Below are 11,125 nucleotides of genomic sequence, written 5' to 3'. Positions count from 1 at the left end.
TTATTTGTTTTTCAGGTGTGGGGTTTGGTGAGTTCTTTATAGATTTTGGATACTAGCCCTTTATCCAATATGTTATTTGCAAATATCTTTTCCCATTCCATCAGTTGCCTTTGGGTTTTGTTGATTGTTTCCTTTGCAGTGCAGAAGCTTTTTATCTTGATGAGGCCCCAATAGCTCATTTCTGCTTTTAATTCCCTTGCCTTTGGAGATGTGTTGAGTAAGAAATTGCTGCGGTTGAGGTCAGAGAGGTTTTTTCCTGCTTTCTCCTCTAGGGTTTTGATGGTTTCCTGTCTCACATTCAGGTCCTTTATCCATTTTGAATAATGAAGGAACATAAAGAGAAATAAAGAAATTGACCCCATTCACAATTGCACCAAGACTCATAAAATATCTAGGAATAAACCCAACCAAAGATGTAAAAGATCTATATGCTGAAAACTATAGAAAACTTATGAAGGAAATTGAAGAAGATACAAAGAAATGGAAAAACATTCCATGCTCATGGATTGGAAGAATAAATATTGTTAAAATGTCAATACTATCCAAAGCAATCACATTCAATGCAATCCCAATCAAAATTGCACCAGCATTCTTCTTGAAGCTAGAACAAGTGATCCTAAAATTTGTGTGGAACCACAAAGGACCCCAAATAGCCAAAGTAATATTGAATAAGAAAACCCAAGCGGGAGGCATCAAAATCCCAGACTTTAGCCTCTACTACAAAGCTGTAATCATCAAGACAGTACGGTATTGGCACAAAAACAGACACACAGACCAATGGAATAGAAAAAAGAATCCAGAACTAGACCCACAAACGTATGGCCAACTAATCTTTGACAAAGCAGAAAAGAGCATCCAATGGAAAAAAGCCTCTTTAGCAAATGGTGCTGAGAGAACTGGACAGCAACATGCAGAAGAATGAAACTAGACCACTTTCTTACACCATTCCCTCTTCTTCTATAGACACCAGTCATAGTGGATTAAGGCTCCACCCTACTCCAATATGACCTCATCTTAAATAATCTAATTACATCTTCAATCACCCTTTTTCCAAATAAGATCCCATGCTGAGTTACTTGGGGGTCAGGAAACCAGCATATCTTTCTATTGGAGACATAATTTAACCCGTAACACTCATGATAAGGACTTCATTTTCCAAAATGAAAAGTAATACTCTACTAAGGTTGGTCAATTTTTCATTCTTCTTTTTAATGTATTAAAAAAGAACTAAAAAACTTGACTCTATAATACATTGAAAATAATCATTAAAATACATAACTAAGAGTTAAACTAGTCTTGTTTTTATTTTAAGAGAAAAGCAAAAGAGTGTCAAAACTAAAAGATGGTTTTCACTGTCAGTTCAGTGAACTCTGTATCTGTAAGCTTTTTTCTTTTTCTAGAAATGGCATTGAAGACTGAATGGATCAAGAAAAAATAAGAAAAAAAGAAAAAAAAAAGACTTAGACACTCTACAATCAAACTGTCCCTGGCAAATAAAAGAACTTCAATATGATTTTTAAAAACACCCTATGTGTGGAATCATATCCATAATGTGTGGACATTAAAGCTGCCAAGGCCACAAATAAAATTCCAATTGCTATAGGTTAAAGAGCTTATATTTCTTAATGACTCCTTGAACTGATTTCTACATAAAGCAATCCAAAATATCTCACAAAAATCTTCCCACATTTCTAAATATTAAAGGCTAATAACAGTAGATTATATAATCTTTTTGGTCTTTATGTATTCTATTTGTCCATCTTTTTTTTTTTTTTGTAGTGTTTTGTTTCATTGCAGGTGCTTTAAAATGAAAAGACCTTCCATCTATTTTTTTTCTCTGTTTCCAAAACAGCTTTATTTATATGGGAACCAGTGAAGATTTGAGCAAACCTTCCTTTTCATGCAACTGCTGAGAGTTTTGACAGTCTGGCTGCTGGCCTGAATTTTGTGGCACATCTGTAGTTACCAATACAGAATTTCAATTATGTAAATCACCTTGGCAATGTCTTTTTAAAAGCTAAAAAGAACACTGTAGTTTATCCTCTGTGCACTTTAGTAATATTCTTATGAATCAGGTCTATGTTACCAAAATCAAATTCAAAGCTATACACATGCCATTTTTTTAAAGGGGCCTTTACCAAAGATTCGAGTTTCTCCAAATGAAAGAACAGGCCACCTCATCCATTGTGTTAAAGGTTTAGGAAACAAAGAAAAGTGATCCTATCCTTATCTTGCTCCCTTCTCTAAAATTATAATCTAAGACCAGGCACTGACCAAAGCAGCAGCAGCAGCAAGAATCACAATGTCCTCCAAAAGCAGGCTCATTCCTTTTTTCTTATTTTTCTCTTTACATGTGATGTCAGAATTGACCAACGCATTATCTACATGAGACCAGTCGTATGACTTCATTTCCTACGATTCTCTTTGAAATTTCCTATTGGGAGAGGTATCTTTCACATCTGAACCCCCAGCATACGTCTTGGCATATATTAGATGCTCATAAAGGTCTGTTGGGTAAATGAGAAGCCAGAGAGAATAAAAGGAGGAGAAAAACTCCAGCCAATGAAGGAGTGTTCATTGTAGTAAACCCCAACCTTACCACTTTTCAGGTTCCTTGGTTCTGCCCTACTTGTCCATGTTCTATACCAGTAACTATGTATTGACAAGCTGTATCTGTCTCAGAGAGGATCTCTCCTTCCAGCAGTACAGATTATACATATATATATATATATATATATATATATATATTAGGTTTGGAAAACTAAATATATATATATCTCAAGTATTGAAGGCCATCCCGAAGGACCTTCTTCCAATTTTCAAAATTCATTTACAAATCATCAGGTTCTCTCTAAGGAGAGCAAGTTAAGATATAGCGCCCTCCTCCAGTAAGGAGACCTTTATAGCTGTATACTTTGGTTAGTTCTGAATCTGTCTACTTTAGTAAAATCTTCTTTTGTAACGTGGGCTATATGCATAGGTCCCTAGGCTTTCTGTTTTGTGGGCTGTTGCTTTTTTTTTTTTTTTATCCTCTTTGTAATCCTTGACTTCTGCCTAATTCACATTCTGTCCACTCTATTATGTTGCTGCATGAATGCCTTGCCTTCTACTAGCTGATGACTTTTCTGTTACTTGACCCTGCAGAAACACTTTACTGCCTTTTTGCTACAAAGCAGGACAGGATAATATATCTCAGTCAAAATATCTCATTTCTCTCTGCTGAATGTGTCTGAAAATTCATGTTTCCGTCAATAGCTGCTGAAACACCCCCTTGGAGAAATACTGAAAATGGCCTCCCCGGGAAGACACTAGTGTCTCTAACTGTGCTTCCCTTTCCCAAATATAGGTCACCGTGGAGGGCCCCAAGGCCAAGGGACTTCAGGTGTCCCAACTCTCTCCTAATGGGATTATCTTTGAAACATCCTGTAAGAAATGTCTTGGATTGCCTCTGAATTGTTACAGTAACTAAATCAATCATTTGTTAATGAGCAACTTCCACAGAGCAATTTGGACACATCATGCAATGTTTTTCACGATAATACGTACCTTTAAAGCTGAAAAATCGATAGCCAGCATAGGTATGTTACCTTTTGCACACACAATACATTGTTTCCCCTGAACCCTGATATCAAGAATCCTTAATTCATGCCACAAAACGTATTCAAAACAACAAAGGAAAGGGCTATTTTATCACTTTTAATGAGTACATCATTTCCTTTGGTTGTGCCTTATGGGTTTTCATTTCGAAGTAGTGAATGCCCTGTTGACAGTATGTTATCAAGAAATAGGTTTATTTTGACATTTTAAAGAAATCTTTGGGCGATTTTGCTAATTACTGTCCTTTCTCTACTTTCAATTAAAGAACTATTTAAAACTGGTTAATTCTTTCTCTTTAGTACTTAAAGTGAAAAATTATGATGCTCAGAACATTCTCAATAAGTTTGCAATTCTTTCTTGGATCACAATATGAAATTATATTTTCTTAAATTCCATGAGTAAAATATTGAGTGCTACCTCATTATTTAAAAAATAACTTTTGGTCAGAATTCAATTATTACTGTTTTTAGTTTAAAGGTATTTTTTTCAAGAAATTTTGCTGCCTTTAACTCAGTGGTAGCCACTGAAAAAGAAATAATGATATGAAATCGTTCGAAAGGCTATACTTATTTGTATCCCATATCCAAGGATAATGAAATCTTGGTGCTAAACCAAAAAAACCTCAATATCCACTATATGATGCCTCTTAATAAGTAATAGATTTCTTTCCATAGTCTGCCAATGTCTAAAAATCTTGGCTTCAAGTGAACCTAGAGAGAGGCAGTTCTATGTCAAATTATTTTAATGGAGAGTGTTTACATTCTGGTCTTCAGTTATGTACCTTCTGCAACTTATACAGTGAGCTCTGATTGGAAAATGAAATAGCTTAATGCATGAGTTCACACCCTGCATTGGACCTTCTCTCCACGAAGCATGACAGTCTGAGCCCAAATCATCCTAGGGTCCTTAAATGAGCATGCAGCCCAAAGGCTATCGGAGGCCCTGTTCTCTGCAGTGTGAACCCCCCACTGCTGCCCAATGTGATACAGAGGCTGGAGTGGTACCTGAAGGAGCTTTAATAATAATTAAAGTGACACTTTGTGTAGTCATCAAGCAACAGGCTCTGGGCTAAGTCCTCTACATAGATTACCCTTCATTCTTCCAACAACCTAATGAAGTAGATGTCACTCCATTCTAGAAATGAGTAAACTCAGGTTTGGAAAACTAAAGCAATGGCTTAGAATTATCTAGCGAGTAAACGTGCAAACCTTCATTTGATTCCAGAGGCTGTAAAACATCCAGCTCAACTTTGTTGGCTCGCATTCGACTTTGGGGGACTCGGCTGCTATGGACTTGAAGCATAATGGGATGTGCTTATTTGTTTCAGCTCTGAGAAATGAGGCTTGTCTGTTTCCTTCTGCTTTCTCCAAGACCTTGTCTTGTGTTGTTGCTGTCTTGACCTTCTACATTGGACCAAGTGGCCTATGGAGAGACGTCCTTGACGTTTCCTCACTGTTTGCCTCTCAGAGCATGTCGATATCACTTACTTAATACCCTAGATGTTTTCCATTTGCTCATTACGTTGCATCAGAACAACGCAGATCGCACGCTTTGTGGAACTGTGATTTATTTCCTGAACTGGTATCACCTAAATATTATTTCCTGATTGCCCAAATGAACTTATTTCTAAGACCCATTCTCAGTTTTTCCTATCCGAGTCATCCTGATTGGGATGACCCATTCTCAGTCATCCTACCCCAGTTCATCCTGAACTGTAAAGTTAAATATTATAATAACTTATGAGAACGACTCTGACAGTTATGATTCATCTTCATGTGCAATCATAAAATGACTACTGAAAAAAATGCAGTAGTAATTATGCAAAAGGAAAGCAATGAGTACTGCCATTGTTCAGGTCCCCTTACACGTTGTCTATGAGATGGAACTCACCTTCTCTGTTATCTCCTTGATAACCACGTTTTATCCATTTCAAAATTCAGCAAGTATTTATTGAGTCCTTTCTTCTGATCAGGGACTCTTCTAGAGGCCACAGATATAAAAGTGAACAACAGAACAAGATTCTTCCTTCAAGAATTTAACATTTCATTTGAGTACAGGACGGGACTGAGGACTGGTGACTATATACAACTAAATAAGGAAGGAAGCAAGCAAACGAGAAAAATATTGGATAATGATAAGTTCCATGGAGAAGGTTAAAATGAAACGTTACAGAGAATGACTACTTTAGCTTGGCAGTTTGAAAAGCTCTTTTTGGAGAAGTCAGTTTTAAGCTGCTTGCTGAATGACAAAAAGAAGCCCAGTGGACCAGCATTGTAGGCACGTCAACGTCATAGATACAATTAGATTTTTATCAAGAGTCTTAGTAAGTCAGCAAAGAGGTCTGAGTAGTCCTCTTAAATGTTGTGTAAGGTATCTGTGAAAAGGAAACGTCCTGTGGGAATTTCCATCACCAAACCTACCTCCTTCTTGACAGTGAGCTGTTCTGCCAGATCGGGTAATGTTAACTGCAGATTATTTGTAGGGGACCCCGTGTGTAACTGAAATAACGTGATAAGTAAAGCCATTAATAAAAAGCAAACGTGTACCTATTGATGATGCTTTTGAAATCACATCACTTGAAACTGTATTGTAGAGGTGACCTTTATGTTTTATTTGGTGACCATGCCTACTTTCAGACTTGGGACACTCTCTGTCTTCTCAGTCCTGTTGTCTTTAGGCCATACCTGGCTTACTTAGAGGTATGGGAAAGGGTGTGGGTACTCAAACGTAGATAATAAAGTTATTTTGCAAAAGCAAATTCTAAGTATCTTAGGCTGATATAATTAAAATATTATTTGTGGCCTCTATTGGAAAAGCTGCCTTTTTAAATTGAGTTTGGTGCTCATAAGCCTTTACCATTTCTGTGCCAGTAAAATCACAGGACATTTCCAAATTTGTCGAATCCTTTGCAGTTAACGGATCACAACACTGAAAAGCACCCTCCCCGCTTCTAGGCAAGTGAATATCGAAAACATTTGATGTCTTTTTCCTTCTTAAGAGCTCCAAGGGAAGCCGAGTCTAAAGGTTCTGTGGAAGATACCTTTAATATTTTCTCCTCTGAAAAACAAGAAGTTGCCTTTTCATCAAGCCTAAATCTCCTTTTCATGTCCATCTGTGGGGCTTTTCAGGGAATTAAAACATAAGTAGTTACCAAATAATTTATGAACACTAGGGCATAGGCACAAGTCTTGTTAGCTCTTACATCTCTGGGGGAAAAAATATGTGTTTGCATTTCCTAAGAATATTTTTTATGGATTTACATAGACTCTACATACTTGTATTCCAACACTGTATGGCCTGGCTTAAAATGTTAAAAATGGTAAAACTAAAGAAATATTAATAAAACAGACGGCTGACTTCCACTTCTACTGTGACAGACTAATTGGTATCTACCTTGCCCTCCTGCGGAGAAACAACTAGAGAACTGGAAAAAAAAAAAATGGATGCAACAACTGTTTTCTGATATTCACAGACAGGCAGCAGAGGAGTATGGTACCCGACAGGAGAGGAACAAACTGGGCGAGCTCTGCAAACACCACGACCTTCTGCCTGGAAGCATGCTTGGATTCACGGTGCAAGGAGGAGAACCCAAACTAAACATGAATTCTGACAGACAGCAAGACAGAAATGAGTGCGGAGGGGGGGGGGGTGATGCAGGGGAGATGTCAGGCAGATGGCCGAAGAGCTACACAGAAATAGCATCCCAGAAATCTGCATGATCTCTTTGAGTCTGTTGCTGAATGTTAATTCACATATGTGTTGGGACACTCCACGAGACGAGATAAAGAACCACTAGGAAGTGCAAGCGGCAAAATTCCAGAGTCCATCGAGGACTGAGTGATGTGTGAGTTCTGACCAGCCACGGCAGAGTGACCTTGACCATCAAGTTCATTCAGTAGAGTTCCCAGAGATGTAACACTGTAGTAGTAACACCTGATGTTAAGGTAAAGAATGTTTGGGCTCCATGCTAACAAACTTTAAAACCTTTTTTTTTTTAACTTTTATTTATTTGAGAGAGAGAGAGAGACAGAGCATAAGCAGGGGAGGGGCAGAGAGTGAGGGAGACACAGAATCTGAAGCAGGCTCCAGGCTCTGAGCTGTCAGCACAGAGCCCGACGCGGGGCTCGAACTCACGGACCATGAGATCATGACCTGAGCCGAAGTCGGACGCTTAACCGACCGAGCCACCCAGGCGCCCCGAACTTCAAGTAATTTAACTGAGGCAAAACCAAGTTCAATATCCTCTGAGGAAGAAAACAAAATCTAGACCCTTAACCACGTGACATACAATGTTCAGAACTGAATACACATCGCCAGATTTATTAAGAAAGAGGAGAATGTAACTCATAACCAGGAGAAAAATCAGTCTATTCGAACAGTCCTAGGTATGCAGAGAGGATAAAACTGTCAGGTAAGAACAGGCAATCTGCCAAGAATTTGAAGACAGCCATGAACACAAGGCATGGCCAGGTAGAATTGTTTGGTTGGGGCATGGGGTCAAATGAAATTTCTAAAGGAGAAAGTTATAATATCTGAAATGAAAATTTTTCTGGATGGAATTAATAGCAGATTAGAGAGTGCAATGAGAAGACTGGCAAACTTTTAACCATAGCAATAAAACCCCACAAAACCGAAGCAGAGAGAGAAAAGACTAAAAAGTTTAGGGGTGCCTGGGTGGCTCAGTGGGTTGAGCACCCTAGTTTCAGCTCAGGTCGTGATTTCACAGTTAGTGGTTTCAAGCTCAGAGCCTGGAGCCTGCTTTGGATTCTGTCACCATCTCTGTCTGCCCCACCCCCACTCATTCTCTCTCTCTCTCTCTCTCTCTCTCTCTCTCTCTCTTTCTCTCAAAAATAAATAAACATTAAAAAATTTGGGGGAGCTTGGGTGGCTCAGTCAGTTAGGCATCCAACTTTGGCTTGGTTCATGATCTCATGTTCCCGAGTTCGAGCTCACCGTTGGGCTCTGTGCTGACAGCTCAGAGCCTGGAGTTTGCTTCAGAGTCGGTGCCTCCCTCTCTCTGCCCCTTTCCTGCTTGTACTCTCTCTCTGTCTCTCTCTCAAAAATAAATATTAAAGAAAAAAATAATAAGGCTTTAGTAAAGTTACCTGTGGGAAATAACATACAGAAAATAGGAGTCCCACAGCATAAAGTCAAAGATAAATAAAACAAACAAACAAACAAATGAACAATCAATAAATGATAGCCAGAAGTTTCTAACCAGTATAAATTAAAAGAACCAAGATCAATGAACCTGAGCAGGGTAAAGACAAAAAAAACCACACCAAGGCATATCATATCAAATTTCTGAAAACTATTGTTAAGGGAAAAACTATCATAAAAGCCAGCCAAAAAAAAAAATTAAAAAAATAAGACTCATTACCTACAGAGGAATACATTTAAGAATAATCACAGACATTTCGTTTCAAAAATTGAAAGTAATATGAAATTTTTAAAAATATGATTCTTTTTTTTTTAATTTTTTTTTCAACGTTTTTATTTATTTTTGGGACAGAGAGAGACAGAGCATAAACGGGGGAGGGGCAGAGAGAGAGGGAGACACAGAATCGGAAACAGGCTCCAGGCTCCGAGCCATTAGCCCAGAGCCTGACGCGGGGCTCGAACTCACGGACCGCGAGATCGTGACCTGGCTGAAGTCGGCCGCTTTACCGACTGCACCACCCAGGCGCCCCTAAAAATATGATTCTAAGCAGAAGAAGCCAGACACAAATAAACACACTGTTTCTTTCCACATATATGACATTCTAGAATGGGCAAAGTAAATTTTAGTTACAGGCGACAGATTGTTTGCACCTGAGGTAGGTCAATGAAAAATAAAGGCATACAAGGCAAATTTTTGAGGTAATGTTCTGTGTCTTGGTCGTGATCATAGGGTTGTGTGTACGTTTATCAAAAATACCAAAGTGTACACTTAAAAATCACATCTTATTGTATTTGAAATATTTCTTAACACATGGGTTTCAAAGCCAAAAACAGACTAGAAGTCCTGTTAAAAGGAACAGGATAGTAAACGTGGGCTTTGAACAGTTTACCATAACAGGGCACTAAATTAGCTTGTAATTCTTTTTATTTTTAATTTATTTTTTTATTTTTTTATTTAAAAAAAATTTTTTTTCAACGTTTATTTATTTTTGGGACAGAGAGAGACAGAGCATGAACAGGGGAGGGGCAGAGAGAGAGGGAGACACAGAATCTGAAACAGGCTCCAGGCTCTGAGCTGTCAGCCCAGAGCCTGACGCGGGGCTCGAACTCACGGACCGCGAGATCGTGACCTGGCTGAAGTCGGATGCTCAACCGACTGAGCCACCCAGGCGCCCCTTTTCTTTTTTTTTTTTTTTTAAATTTTTTTTTTTTCAAATTAGCTTGTAATTCTTTTGGAAGCTGGGGTTAAAGGAGAACACACTGGCTTCCAACTTTTGTTGTTGTTTTTTATTGTTTAACAACAGAAATCATAGAAATTTATTTACTGAGATACAATTTGTTTGTTTTCCCCAAGAAACTAACCAAGGTAAGGAAGGCAACCAAGGTAAGGAGACCTTTGATAACACAATGGCTAATGTTTTAAATTCTGGTTTTAGCAAAGACAGGAATGCTGTTCAAATAAATAATGCATGCACCAAACATTTTTATAATAAGCACAAGCATTGTTTTTAGTAGTTGAGATAACATGGTTCAGGAACACTTTGATTTCTATATATGTCCTCTAATTCACTAATGGAGTTTATGGAATCTAGGAGAATTCATAGCTAATATGGCCATTAGACTAACTCCTAAAGATCTCCTTTCTTAAATGAGCCTGTGAGAAAGGCTGGATCATAATTAATTAATACTTGAATATTCTGAGGAGAGCTTTTAGTACAGGTATTCTAAATTGTTGGCTGAAGAGAAAGCCACACACTTTTGAAATACCAGGTGTACTGGAAGTAAAATCGCAAGCCGTGTGAACTTTAACAACTTAAATTTGTATTTTCACACAAACAGAAATCCATCACATATCAACTCAAATGTAAATGGTAAAAGTGATTAGGTACTGAGTCTTTCCCCCCCACTCCGCCCCTGAAAACAAGAAAAAGAAACGTTGAATTATCTCAGTGGTTGAAATCATAATTGGTTAATATCCCAGTGTTCTGCACCACGAGATTTGAACAGAAAACTGTATCTAGTTTTTGACCCCTTAACATCTCTGGGCACTGCTAACAGTTCTGAAGCTTACCAAATCTTTCGAAAAACGGGTTGAGGCTTCAGGTACCAATTCCACCAAAGCCCATCTCTCCCACGGTTCACACTAAAAACAGGATGAAGGTTGTAGAAATGGATTATCTCCCCAAAGAACACCTAAGGGAATTAAAGGTTCTCTGGATATTTTTTTACAGAAAAGATTATAGACCCACTAAGTTCGTTAACTTTATTTTCCGTGAGTCCGTCTATTGCCCCCTTGATAACACTCTTGCTTTTAGTCTTCATCCTATGTTGAATTCGTTTGCATAGCATATACTCAAAAAATGCTAAA

Source organism: Felis catus, chromosome C2, assembly GCF_018350175.1.
Source record: "Felis catus isolate Fca126 chromosome C2, F.catus_Fca126_mat1.0, whole genome shotgun sequence".
Lineage (NCBI taxonomy): Eukaryota > Metazoa > Chordata > Mammalia > Carnivora > Felidae > Felis > Felis catus.
The sequence above is the reverse complement of the archived record's forward strand: the minus strand, read 5'-3'. Positions refer to the sequence as shown.